Consider the following 14,139-nt stretch of genomic DNA (forward strand, 5'->3'; position numbering starts at 1 on the left):
GTAGACTAAACAGGGTGTCCCCCGAAGAGTCGGCTGTCCAAAAATGTGGTTGTGGCAAAGTCTGTCATCACAGGGGTTTGGCACAACCAGGGTCCTCCTGGAGAACTGAGGGGGTCAAGGCACCTAGCGCTAGGAATTTTCAAAACAGACAGAGAGCACTTGACCGAGCATCCGGTAGGGAGTGTATTCACTGCCGGTCAAATAGGGCTTACTGTGGGGCAACAAACATGGAGCCTCCGAGGCTCCCTGTTACCCGACAGATACTCTGTGGGCCAGCAGACGTGGGACCCCCGGAGTCTGCTGCAGCCCGACAGCTGTGGGATTCCTTGGGGGGGGAAAGGGAGTTGGGTGAGATCTGCTGCGGGCTAGCAGACGTGGGACCCCTGGGGCCCGCTGCCGCCTGGTGGCCGTGGGAAGGTGTGAGAGAGATAAGGAAGAGGAAAGAACCTTTAGCTGTGGCTTGGCAAGAGAAAAGGAGAAAAGGAAGCCTTCAGGGTCCGCTGTGGCTGTGAAGGCCGAGGCGGGGTGTGTTCCCCTTCGCCCTGGGGCCAGAGGGGTTGCCAGTCGATCAACGGCCAGTTCCCCCCGGTGATCCCGGGCAAATTTCAGGCTTCCGTGTCTGGGGAACTCACCTATCCAACGGTCACTGGTGGATGAAGGTCACGCATTCAAAACGGTGGGGAAGGTCCAGGAGGGCTGGAGTGGCCACTGGCGCTGGGTCGGGGGTCCCACCTATGGAGTTAGACCTGCACCAGGGCGAGAGAGCACCCGAATCCGAGTCACGGCACCAATAAAAGAATTTTGGCGCCAGTAACGACTCCACACCCGGCCAGGACCAAGAGATTTATTAAAAGGGGGTTGTTACAGAGAGGATCTGTAATGGAAAAAAAGAAAAGGAGAGAGAGCGAGTTGTGGGGAGAAGGCTGTATTTATCAGCCTGACAGGGGCCGGAAGAGGCCTGTTATGCTCCTATTGGAGGAGCTGCATGGGAGTAGGGTGGGGCCAATGCCATGTTATGGTACTATTGGACACATAACAAAGCTGGCTACTGATTGGAGGCTTGCAAGTTTGAAATTTGCGAGTGGGAAGGTTTGAAATTCACATGCGTGTGGAATTGTGCTTGCAGAAGCCAGGACGGAGGGCCTTTGTTGTCTGGTGTGTCAACACCATTTTGGGAGCCACCCCTCTGGTCACTTCCTGCACCCTTCACTTAGTCCATGAAAGTTCAAGGAAAGAATGCAGTTAAATCTTCAACTGGAGAATAACTAAAATTGCTGTTTGGAATCTGAGTTTTATATTTCTTTCATTAAGTAATAAGCTGTCTTCCAGATAATTGGGTTTTAATCATTCAAGAAGTGTTCATTGAGAACCGAATTCGGAACAATTCAATTTATTCTAATTAAGTGTTTACTGAGAACTAGCTGTGTGGTAGCCATTGAGAAACTGAGAAATGCTGAGAAGAGAGGAGTGAGTTAACCAACACAGTCACTATCCTTGTGGGCCTGGGACCAGGGGGTGAGCTAGGCCACAGTTACTACTTCTCATGGTTAACTAATAACATTGAAATATGGAAGAGATGGATGGTCACAATATAAAGGTCTATTATATCTATAATTGTACCTGCTTTGATTCGTTAGGGAATTCAAGATTTTTCTAAATTCTTTGGTCACTTTTATCTTTTGAGGTTGGAAGATGTATAAATAAGATTTAAAATAATTAGACTATATAGGTCACAGATGAAAATAAAATTGGATCTTGCATTATTGATGGACCTTCAAAATGTAATGGTTGTAGCAAAACAAATTTTATCTCATCAGCTGTGTTTTGGTTTGTACCAAGTCAGTCTAAAGAAACAAAACACATCATCAAACTTTAAACTCTTAAAAATTGAAAGCTTCAAAGAGCTTTTGTTTGTATGGATTCTATTTATTGTTATCTACTGTATTAGAAAGTAAAACTGAGATATTTAAAAATACATATTTATTTAAATATTTATTATTAACCATTGGTTATTTAATATGATTATGCAATATTGCATAAAATTAATGAATACCAAATGTTTATTATTTAAAATAGCAGTATATAGGAAAATTGCTACATTTTCTTAAACCAAAAACATGAGAAGAATAGCATTTCATTTATGTTTTCAAAACTCTTTAATTTCTGCATTAAAACAGCTTCTTATATCAGCTTTAGAATTCAATCTGTTGTGATACATTATTTTTGTTGAAGTAGATGAAGAAAATACATCCTTGCAAAGATACCTAAGTAGAAAAGGAAAAAAAAATCTTACCAACCTCCTGATAGAATCTGGTTGACTCCAAGGAGTCGGCATACCACACTCTGAGAATCACTGCTCCACATTTCCCTGCCCTTGGATTTTGGTGTCTTTACCTATCTCTTCGAAAGAATTCAAGATTTTCCCAACCAGGGAAGAACAGTCCTGGGTCCTCAATAAGGGAAGAGGCCAGCCTCAACCATTCTGGGGCTCTTACCTCCAGCTTAAAGAAAAGTTTTAAAATAGTGATTGATGAATGATGCTCCAAGACTCTTCCAAAGAAAGGATGTAAAAAAGAGCTAAAGGATGAAAAATAAGACCAAATAAAGGGAAATCAAGATCAAAGAAATGGGAAAATTTAAGATTAAGTGAGTGGAGTGGGTTGAATGAATATGACAGCTAAAAGAATAAAAGAGAATGGGAGCGATAATAACTAAACATCCATCATTCACACATGCCCCACATTTTCTGAATACCTCTCCACATTTGGAAATAGATATAAATTCTTCCTCACAAACATCAAAATTCAAACCTTTTTTTATCTTCTTCCCTTGCAACTCAGGTGGTGCTAGATCATTCAAATCTCACCATTAGATGCATCGTCCAAGACTTTGACTCACAAATGAATTACACAAAGTGATGGGAACAGCATCTAGTCGATATATTTCAGCAGTTCACATTATTCTAGAGTCCCCAGGTATGACAGTAGCTTCTGATTCCGTAGTTTACCGATCATGAAAGGTATGACATGCTTCTAGAGCTGGCAGCCTGGGTGACACCATCATAACTGGAAACTTTCTGGTCTTTGCAGAAGTAGTAGATAGTGCTGTCAGTCTCAGAAACTCAACTTGTATCAGACAGACTGCCAACAGGAAACAGCTGGTATCCTTAGAAAGGTTTAGTTGTGGGGAATTTATTGGAAAAATTATTGCAGAAACGTGGAAAAATTAAAGGCACCAAAAATGGCTAGTTAAGCAGCCAGAAAGTAACAACACTTACATCCAAAGAGACAAGCAAATCAGTGGAGTTCCTGGACCCAAGGATAGCTAAAGTTAAGGAGAAGAAGCCACGTGACACAAGATACAGTCTTAGAGGAATCCAGCCACTGCCAGAACATCAATATGGAAGGGGAAAAAAACATGAAGAGGAATAATATCTCACTTCTTTCTTCTTCTTCAGAGCATTAATCCTCTAACTGATGTTTCTCGTTGGATGGACTCAACTGGGAACCAAAATGCAAAGAGCTCAGCTAAGGCAGTTCGTGGAAGTCCACGTCCTGAAACAGAGCAAGCAAAAAAGAATTGAGCAGTAGAGAAACAGGTAGATAGCTGTTGGAAAATAGCCATTGCAGTGACTATTGAAGGCAAGGCATTTCGCAGACCACATGTCTTGTCTGCAAAATCATTAAGAGGGGCACAAAAAGCACAGACTAGTTGCTTGCAAAGCATAGTACTTTAAAAAGTTTAGTAGCTCCAATTTTCATAAGGGTATCTCCTGCCTTTTCTAAACTTCTTATAGTTTGAGGTTTTACATTTAGGTCTTTGATCCATTTAGAGTTGATTTTTGTGTATGGTGAAAGGTAGAGAGGTCTTGTTTTGATCTTCTACATGTAGTCAGCTAGTTTTCCCAGCACTATTTACTGAATAAGTTCTCCTCTCCTCAGTGGTTGGTGGTGAAGACTTTCTGAAAAATGAGTTGGTTGAGAAATTAAGATTTTGTTTCCGGAATCTCTATCCTGTTCCATTGGTCTATATGCGTGCTCTTACACCAATATCAGGCTGTTTTGATTATTGTAGCTTTATAAGAAAGTTTAAAGTCTAGGAGTGTGATACCTCCCACTTTGTTTTGTTTTGTTTTTTGTTTTTGCTGAAGACTGTGTTGGCTATTCATGGTCACTGAAGTTTCCATATGAATTCCTGTATTGTCATTTCCAGGTCTGAGAAGAATGTTGCTGGTGAATTAATGGATATTTCTTTAAATCTGTAGATTGCCTTGGGTAAGATGAATATCTTAACAATGTTGGCTCTTCCAATCATTGAGCATGGAATATTTTTCCATTTGTTTGTGTCATCTTTGATTTCTTTGAGCAGTGTTTTGTGGTTTTGGTTGTAAAGATCTTTCACTTCTCTGGTCAGGATGAGGTCAAGGTATTTCATTTTTTTGTGGCTATTGTGAATGGGATTGTGCTTTTTATTTGGTTTTCTGTTTGTTTATTATTGTTGTATAGGAATGTGACTGTCAAGTGCCCATGCTATAAGAAATAAGATAGACAAATGGGACCTCATCAAACTGACAAGCTTCTGCACAGCCAGAGAAACCATAAAGAGAGCAGGGAGACAGCCCACAGACTGGAAAAAAATGTCTGCCAACTGTATATCTGACAAAGGCCTAACATCTAGGATCTGAAAGGAATTCAAACATGCTGGGGAAAAAAAGAAACAGCCCCAATGCAAAGTGGGCAAAAGATAAGAACAGACACTTCTCAAAAGAATTCATATCTGCAGCCAACAGATACATAAAAAAATACTCAGCCTCATTAGTCATCAAAGAAATACAAATTAAAACAAAACTGAGATATCGCCTAACTCCAGTCAGGATGGCCATCATCAATAACTCAAAAACAACAGATGCTGGAGAGGATGCGGGGAAAAGGGAACACTTCTACACTGTTGGTAACAGTGTAAACTGATACAACCTCTGTGGAAAACACTTTGGCAATTCCTAAAAGATCTGAAAATCAACCTTCCATATGACCTCACAATCCCCCAACTGGGAATATACACAGAGGATCTCAAATCACTCTATGAAGAAGATACCTGCACATGCATGTTTACTGCAGCATTATTTACAACAGCAAAAACATGGAACCAACCATGCTGCCCTTCAAAAGAGGATTGGATTTTTAAAATGTGGTACATATACACGATGGAATGTTATACAGTCATATTATGCAACCATAATATTCCATCGCATATAATCATCCCATCATAAAGAAGGACAAAATTATGAATTTTGCAGCAACCTGGATAGATTTAGGGTCTATAATACTGAGTGACCTTTCACAGAAGCAAAGAACTGAGTACCATGTATTCTCACTCATAAGTTGAACTTGAACAATTATCATAATACTATAAGAGAGGAATTGGCAGTAGTGGGAAACTGCCAGGGGAGGGAGGGGCACACCCCATCAACAAGGGTACCTGCATAATGAATATTTGTATACTTAACACTGAATTGTACTCCACATCTATAAAATTAAAAATTAGGGGAAAAAAGTTCAGTAGTAAGTTGAAGATCTTAAATTCCCAGTTTCAGGCATAGTAAAAGATTCAAAGAATTTCTGGAATTATGTGAATGTGAAAAGCCCCAGCAGCCCTGAAAAGTGCACTAGTGCATGTCCTTGGTAGACCAAAGAGAAGGATGAAGCATGCTGCCTTTGAAATAGAGCTCTTGGCCAGGTGCGGTGGCTTATGCTTATAATCCCAGCACTTTGGGAGTCCGAGGTGAAAGGATTGCCTGGACCCTGGGTTCAAGACTAGCCTGGGCAACTTGGCAAGACCTCATCTCTACAATAAATAAAAAAAAAATTAGCTGAGCATGGTGGCATATGCTTGTAGTTCCAGCTACTTGGAAGGCTGAGGCAGAAGGATCCCCTGAGCCCAGCAGATCAAGGCCACAGTGGCCGGGAGTGTGCCACTGCCCTCCAGCCTGGGTGACAGAGTGAGACTCCAACTCAAAAAAAAGAGAAGAAATAGAGCTCTTGATCTCAACAGGTATGATGGGACCCTGAGGTGGCAGAGATGAAGACAGATTCTGATAACCACTGAGATGACATGCGTGGGGTTACCATGACAGGCAGCAGGACCAGAGTGCAAGGAAAATGACTTGACCAGTAGAAATCTTTGTTATTTTCATATTGATCATGAGATATCTAGAGGAAAAATAAATGGGGAGCTCTGGTTGATAAGGTCCAATCTGAATCAACACGATAAACAGTCATGGCCCCTAACCCTTCTTAGACCAAAGTCAGTTTCCAGAACCTGCTGAATATAGGAAAGACTGAATCACTTAATGAAAGGTTCTGCAATAGCATCACAGATTCATATTGTAAATCTTCCTCTTAGCTTTCTCCAAAGAGATCTTAGACATTTACCAATGTAAACGATTGTTAAAAGAAGACGAATTACCATATGCATAATAAATTCTCAGAAACTGGTCCTAAGTTAATGCAAGCCTAAAATGCCTCTGGGGTCTTCTAGTCAATGGGGAACCATGGGAATCAGAGGATAAACAGCTCTTTGGCTTGAGCCCACTTTGTGATATATCCATTGGGTCCATGAGCCAATAATAATAACCTTGTTATTTCCCCATTTCCTGAGAGTGCAATTGGAATTGACCTCCTCAATAAATCTTTGATCTATATATACTAACTATTATGGCTGAAAGGACCAGTAGAGGATTCTGTTGCTTCTCCCTCACATTTTACTAAAGTATTAAAGCAAAATAAATACCACATCCTTAAGGAAATGAATAGCACTTCAACATCAAGTGGAAGTTATAAGAATGGAGTCACCAAGAAAGAGTTGAAAGATACAGGAATGATGAAACTTTATCACATTCCCCAATTAACTTGTCTGCTTGGTGCAAAAGACAAATGGACTTTTAAAAACTTTGGTTTCATTTTTTTTTTGAGTCAGAGTCTCACTCTCTCTCACAGGCTGGAGTGCAGTGGCATGCTCACAGCCACCACAGCCTCGACCTGCTGGGCTAAGGCGATCCTTCTGCCTCAGTCTTCCAAGTAACTGAAACTACAGGCATGTGCCACCATGCCTGGCTAATCTTTTTGATATATATTTATTTTTTAATTGTAGAGATGAGGTCTCGCCAAGTTGCCCAGGCTGGTCTCGAACCCACAGTTTCAGGCAATCTTCTCAACTCAGCCTTCCAAAGTCCTGGGATTACAGGCTGAGCCACCACACCCGGCCTGATATTTAATATTAACTGCTTCAATTTCTGCTACTTTCTCAGATATGGTGCCTTTACTAAAACAAGCCTATCTGGCACCTGAAACAAGGTATATCAATCTGGCATATCCTTTTTTTTTCTTTTTTCAATAAACAGAAAATATGGGATACATTGGCTTTTACTTGACATGCTGTCCATCTCTATGCCATGATTTATTCTCAGGTTCTTTGTCCCTTCACTATCCCAGAACACATCAATATGCAGTTCACTTGTTTTGGTGACATTCTTCAGGAGGACCTGGTGAATAAGAAGGAGAAGGTATTTTAGACACCCTGGGACAATGTGTTTGGAGAGAGTGAAGCAAAAATTCCACAAAATTCAAACACCTGTGAGCTCATTGACATGTCTGGTGGTCCAGTCCTGAGAAGCATAGCCATACATTTTCTCCAAAGTAAAATAAAAGAAGCCAAAGTTGTACCTCCTACCTGTAGGATAGAGTACTTGGTAAGTCTCTTTAGATTTTAAAGGCAGCATAGACAAATCACACGAGAGTACCTCTTCAGCAAGTAACTATTCTTTTTTTAAAACTATTATCTTGCTGGGCGCAGTAGCTCATGTCTGTAATCCCAGCTCTTTGGGAGGCAGAGGAAAGAGGATTGCCTGAGCCCAGGGATTCGAAACCAGCCTGGGTAACTTGGCAAGACCTCATCTCTACAATAAATCAAAAAAAGTAGCCGGGCATGGTGGTACATGCCTGTTGTTCCAGCTACCTGGAAGGAAGGTTAAGGTGGAAAGATCACCCGAGCCCAGGAGGTCGAGGCTGTGGTGGCCTTGAGCATGCCATTGCACTCCAGATTGGGCAACAGAATAAGACTTCTACTCAGAAAAATAGAATAAAATAAAACTATTCTTTTAAGGAATAGTCTTGGGATTATGATGAGCTCCTGTAGAACCTGAAAGTCCTTCGTGAATTTGGTATCGTCTGTTCCAGCAACTCATAAAGTCAGGGCAAAACAATAGTATTAGAACATCAAGTAGAAGTCACATCCATAGAATCATCATCAGAATTCCCTGCGTAGAGTTGTCTGAGAAGCAAAAATGCTCAAGCCTACTTACAGAAGGTTCTTCCATGTTTTCTTGTTCCAGCTGGAAGAGAATTGCCACAACATCAAATCTTTACTCAGGCAGGGAAAGGAAGAATGTGACATAGTTAAATATGTTACAGAAATGAGGGGACTCTATGTTCTGCTAAATTCTAATGGCTTCTGGCCCAAAGTTGACTTTGTGCAAAGCTACCATAGCCTTCTTCTAGGCGATGAGAGCTAGAAATGTTGCCCAGTGTTCGTGGAGTTTCCCCCATGTCAAGACAAACATATTCACCAAAAACCTTTTCTTGGAGGGCAAAATGATAGGTCACTGTCCCCTGTAAAGAAAAGTTTGGTTAGACTAGACCATTTCTACTTGTAGTTTCTAAATATTATATTTTAAAAGTAACTTCACTGTATTTAATTCAGAGAAAATATTATGCTTCTAGCAAGTACCAGTAGGTACAAGAATTCCCTTAAGCAGAAACTTGCTTTTGTTGAAAACATCTTTAAATGAACTTGTACTAAGAATTTCTGCAAAGCCTGACTATGTGCTAATGCAGAGTTTTTGGACAAAGAGGAATTTGGGGTGTCCAGAAAAGGAGAAAGAAAGAGAGAGTGTGAGTGATAAAAATGGAAAAGAGATAAAACAGAAGCCAAAGGAGTTGGCAAAGGCCTGCCTTATGCTTGTGCTGCTGTAACAGAAGACCTGAGTCTTGGCACTTTATAAACAGAAATTTATTTGCTCACAATTATAAAGGCTGGGAAGTCTAAGCTCAAGGAGCTGGCAGGTTCAGTTTTCTGATGAGGGCTGCATTTTCCAGAGGAATGCTATGTCCTCTCATGGTGGAAGAAAGAAAGGCAGGAGAGACTCCCTTTATCAAACCGTTTTTTAAAAGCGCCTAATCCTATTTGTGAGGGAGGAGACCTCACAGCCTAATTGCCTCTTACAGGCCGCACCTCTTAACACTATCACAGTGGTAACACCTGAATTTTGAGGGGGACAGATTCAAATTATAGCAGAGGCCTCTGTTTGGAAACCAGTAAACATGTATATCCACTCGACTGAAAATAAAACAGACCGTACATAACAATAAAGTTTTCCTAGATGACGAAGACAAGACCCTAACAAGTAAAGCCTAGGGTGTGTGTCTGACATTTTGAAAGACTGTGGCTTCCACAAATCATGGCATTCGCAATTCAAGTCAAGTTTATACATCTTGAGCGAGGGAGACCTCAACTGACAACTAGCTTAGAAGTAAAATATATAGATAATAAACATCAAGCCCAAATATTGAAAAGGGGAAACTAAATCCTATATTAGATCAATTTTAACTCCAGGTGTTGACACCTAACATAAAGAGGTAGGGAAGCTTTCTTGTTCCTCACAGTCTAAGGCATCTTATCCTTCGTGTACCTGTGTCATGGTCCCAGTTCTCTTTCTCCAAGAATTCTAAGTGCTTTGTACTGGCCCCTCCAAAACCCGCCCTGCATGTGCCCCCAACCTCAGGCCTTCAATGTTAGCCACTGGTTTAGAGCAAAGGGCTGAGGGTGGTCAAAGGAGATTATCTCCATTCCCAAGGCATCACCATTTCTTCTTTCTCCAATTCTAGAAATCATCAGCCATCTCCCTTTTCAAACACAAAGATGAGGTTCAATGCCCCACTGTACTTTCCTGCTTACAAAGATGGAGTTCCCGGGATCTGAGGACTAGCAGACCCCCAGCATAGCCCACTACAAGACTTGAAATGTAGGGAAACACTGAGTATACAGGGCTTGATAAGAGAAACACAAATGATGACAGGATGAAGGTTTCTACAAACTATCTCTAGGAAGAGAATCACAGAAGAGGTTCAAGGTCACAGATACACTACTATTCACATTTCACAGAGAACTATGGCCAGTCATAACTGAAATTCTGTTTTTTAAGATATCTTGAATCCTATTGTTGTTTTGTTTTGGTTTTGGTTTTTTGGCTTTTTTCTCTTTTTTATTTTAAAGATGTGGTGTACAATTCAGGATTAGGTATACAAGGTCACCATACAGGTAAACTTTGGGCCTCCCTTTGGTCCCGGCATTGCCTGGTTTGAAATCAGTTACCCTTATTGATTTTGTGCCCCACCGGTCCACCCCAGCAGTATCCCACTACTGTCAATCCCTTTCTTATAGTATTATGGTAAATGTTCAGGGTCCAATTATGAGTGAGAACACATGGTACTCTGTTCTTTGTTTCTGTGATAGATCACTGGATGTGATAGACTCCAAATCCATCCAAGTTGCTGAGAAGTCCATGTTTGTCCTACTTTATGACTACGTAATATTTCACTGTGTTTGTTATTTTTAAATTAACTGGTTTTTTTTCATCTTTGGGACAACAATGGTAAAATTTCTGAAAAGACAAAAAGATGTTTAGTTCTAAAGACTAGGGGAATGTCGATCCCAAAGTGTCTCTTAAAACAAAAAAAATCCGGGCTCGGTGGCTCAGCCTGTAATCCCGCGCCTTTGGGAGGCTGAGATGAGTGGATTGCCTGAGCCTGTGGGTTTGACACCTGCCTGGGCAGGCAAGACCTCATCTCTACAATAAATAAAAAAAAATCAGCCGAGCGTGATAGTGCGCGCCTGTAATTCCGGATACTCGGAAGGCTGAAGTGGAAGGATCCCCGGAGCCCAGCAGGTCGAGGCTGCGGTGACCGGGAGCGGCCACTGCACTCCAGTCTGGGCAACAGAGTGAGACTCCAACTCAAAAAAAAAACCCAGATGGAACATGGGAGGGGTTTAAAAAGAAAGCTACATGGTCAACACCTCTGGAAACTGTGATAAGTAAAGAAAGGGTAAGAGACAGATGGTAATAAAAAGTCAACTTAGAAAATCAATTGGCCCTGAGATTTTAGCTGGCAGGAAATCCTGTGAGCTCAGCTTTTGATGACGTGAGCTGTTAAAAAAACACCTGCAATGTCATTAATATGGCAGTGGCCAAACAATTAATGAATTGAAATCCAAGCACCACGCTCCACCATTCGGGGTTTATGCTGAGTTCCATAATCATAGCTGGCTTTAGTTTCCTCACTCAAAGAGTAAAAATAATCATAACAATACCCACCCAGGATTATCATGGGACCCTAAGGAAACGATGTATGTGAAGGAGCTTTGTCACCTCACTAATTCACACCTGAACAGTGCTCTCTACTCAAATGGCACCACCGTCCAGTGGGCAGTTCTGGCATTTGCAGTAAGAAACATATGGATCTGTCATCTCATCATTAGCTGTGCAATCTGTCATATGTTGCTTCATTTCTCTGAATGTTACTTCCTCCTCTCTGTAATAGTGATTTCTCAGGCTTCCTCACGAATAGTGGTCCAGAAATATTAGTGCCTACCCAATACCTAGAGTCCAGTAAGCAATCGGTCAATGTTAGATTTCTTTGCTACCTTGGATCAGTACCCTTGAAGATATCTCAATAAGTGACCTGAACCAGCTTGCACTGAGCTCCTTCTGCCTTCCACTGAGGCCTGAGCACATCATGATTTTTTTTCCTTGTGAATTGTAACAGCTGATTTTAAATCAGTGTTGCATTAGTGAAAGCAACTCATCTCACCTTAAAATTCATCTACGGTTTGGAGTTCAGGGCCGGGGTATTGCATTATAATCCATACATAGCTATGTTCCAGAATTTGATGACCAAAAAAGAATGAAAATCTGTAGACTTTTACACTGCAGCAAAAAAAGTAACTTAATATTTGAAAAGGGTTTCATAATAGACTTCCAGTTTCTTTCTCTGGTTTTCTTTCCTGTCACTGAACTAAAGCTGTATCTACAAAAGTTACAGATATCCAGATCCCCCAAAATCAAATTTAAAACACCCTAGAATCTTTGCTTTCTTTTATACGTGAATGCCTCTCACTTCTACTTGCAGAGGTGCTACTTTTCTTTCCTGTGGCAGAAGCTCTTGCTTCAAAGGAAGTTTATTTATCATGGCTATTAACAGCCCTACCAAATCAATGATCTTCTGTCTCTCTCTTTTGCAGTATTCTGTTTCTCTAACTCACACTGGGACTGCACCATGTTGCGAAAACTGCTCTTTCCCAGGGAAGAACTGGAATTCATCTGGAAGTCCTAACTGTGCTCTGGCTGTCTGACGCAGCACGTTTTGTGTCTTCACCTTCCCTCTTTAAAGTTGCAGGCCTAGCATTATTACAGGGATGGGGAAGCTGGCACACAACACATGTTAGACTCCAAGACCACCCTCCACAAGGGCTCAGTTCTGATGTCCTCTGTGTTTCATCCATGTGCCTGAGACAAATGCCTGGGTACAGAGGTTTTTTTCTTCCTAAAGACACACCCAAAAGTTCTACCATTAATCATCAAGTCACTCCTTAAAATAACTTGGCATAGCTAAACCTAGGAAGATCTCACATCTGGTGAAATTCTCCAGCAGTCATGCTGGAAGTACACGATAACAGCCACAGATCTGTGTGCATGGCGGTTTTACGTAGCTCAAGGCTTCTGGAGGGGACGTCAAGACCCAAGCACTGCTGGTGACACCCACTCCCAAATTTCCAGTCCAGTGCTTCAAATGATGTAAATTTTTAAGAATGGTTTGTGGGGGATGATCAAAGTCATTCTTGATGCTGTACCAGCAGGAAGATTTTAGATTCAGCCTTGTTTCTCCAGCAGGAGTTCAAACCCAACCCTCCCCTTTCCCACGAAGTCAACCTACGAAGAAATCTACATGAGAAAGTCAATGGCTGGGTTTTACAGAAACTGGGTTTTGTTTTGTTTTTTAAATTATCTTTCTATAATTTTATGGAATTTAATTGAACCACAAGGTATAAAAGAAATGAATTCTGTAATCTATCATTACTACTAAAAAGAAAGAAAAAAATTCAACTGAAATAAAAGGTTTAATGATTTCAATTTCATCTCCTTACAAAATGAACATTCTTTTACAGCAGACATCTGCAATTTAGTACTAAGTTGCTTCCCCAAATAGCATCAATTATAACACTTTAACTTAAAAAAGATAAAATACATTTGAAAATGATTGGATGGTATTGACAAATATAGAAGTATAAACTTATTTAATTGGTAAAGTTCTGTCTTTATAGTGAATTCAATTATTGTCAAAGACACCAAGGAGATTATCAGGATGGATGGATAGATAGATGGATAGATAGATAGATAGATAGATAGATAGATAGATAGATAGATAGATAGATGATAGGTAATAGCTAATCCATGTGTGTCTGCATATAGAGTCTAGAATGTAGGCAGATTGTTTCTTTCTCAGAATCATAAATACCCAAAGAAAAGCATTATATAATAACGCCTTGGCTTGCGCCCATGGTCATGTAAGACCCAAAAAAGTGATCAATTGATATTTTCTTTTATGTGGATCCACCCAGTTTGTGCCTAAGCGTTTTACCCACTTGAGCATTCCAATAAAGGAAATGGATTCATTCCTTTCATGGACCCAAAATTTGAAAAAAGAGGTCAAGTTTGCTTTGGGTTTTTGTTGTTGCCGTTGTTATTGCTGCCGTGATTGTTGAGAGAGACAGTTCACTAGCACACCACTGCATGTAGTACAGCATATATATATCAGCAATCCAGAGAAGAACATTCTAGTTGAGAAACCAGGACTGCGACTGCTTCAGAGAAGTGATGCCACCCTGGAAATGGTGGTGCCTTTCATCCTGGACTGCCCTGAGCTATTAGTTTGACCCCACCCACATTACTCGATTAGCAATTATTAGCTAAGTTTACATTGGACACATGAAGGCATGTTAGACAGTAAAGGATATAAGACACACATT

Source organism: Carlito syrichta, unplaced genomic scaffold (assembly GCF_000164805.1).
Source record: "Carlito syrichta isolate Samal-C Ts95f unplaced genomic scaffold, Tarsius_syrichta-2.0.1 Scaffold309322, whole genome shotgun sequence".
Taxonomy (NCBI): Eukaryota; Metazoa; Chordata; class Mammalia; order Primates; family Tarsiidae; genus Carlito; species Carlito syrichta.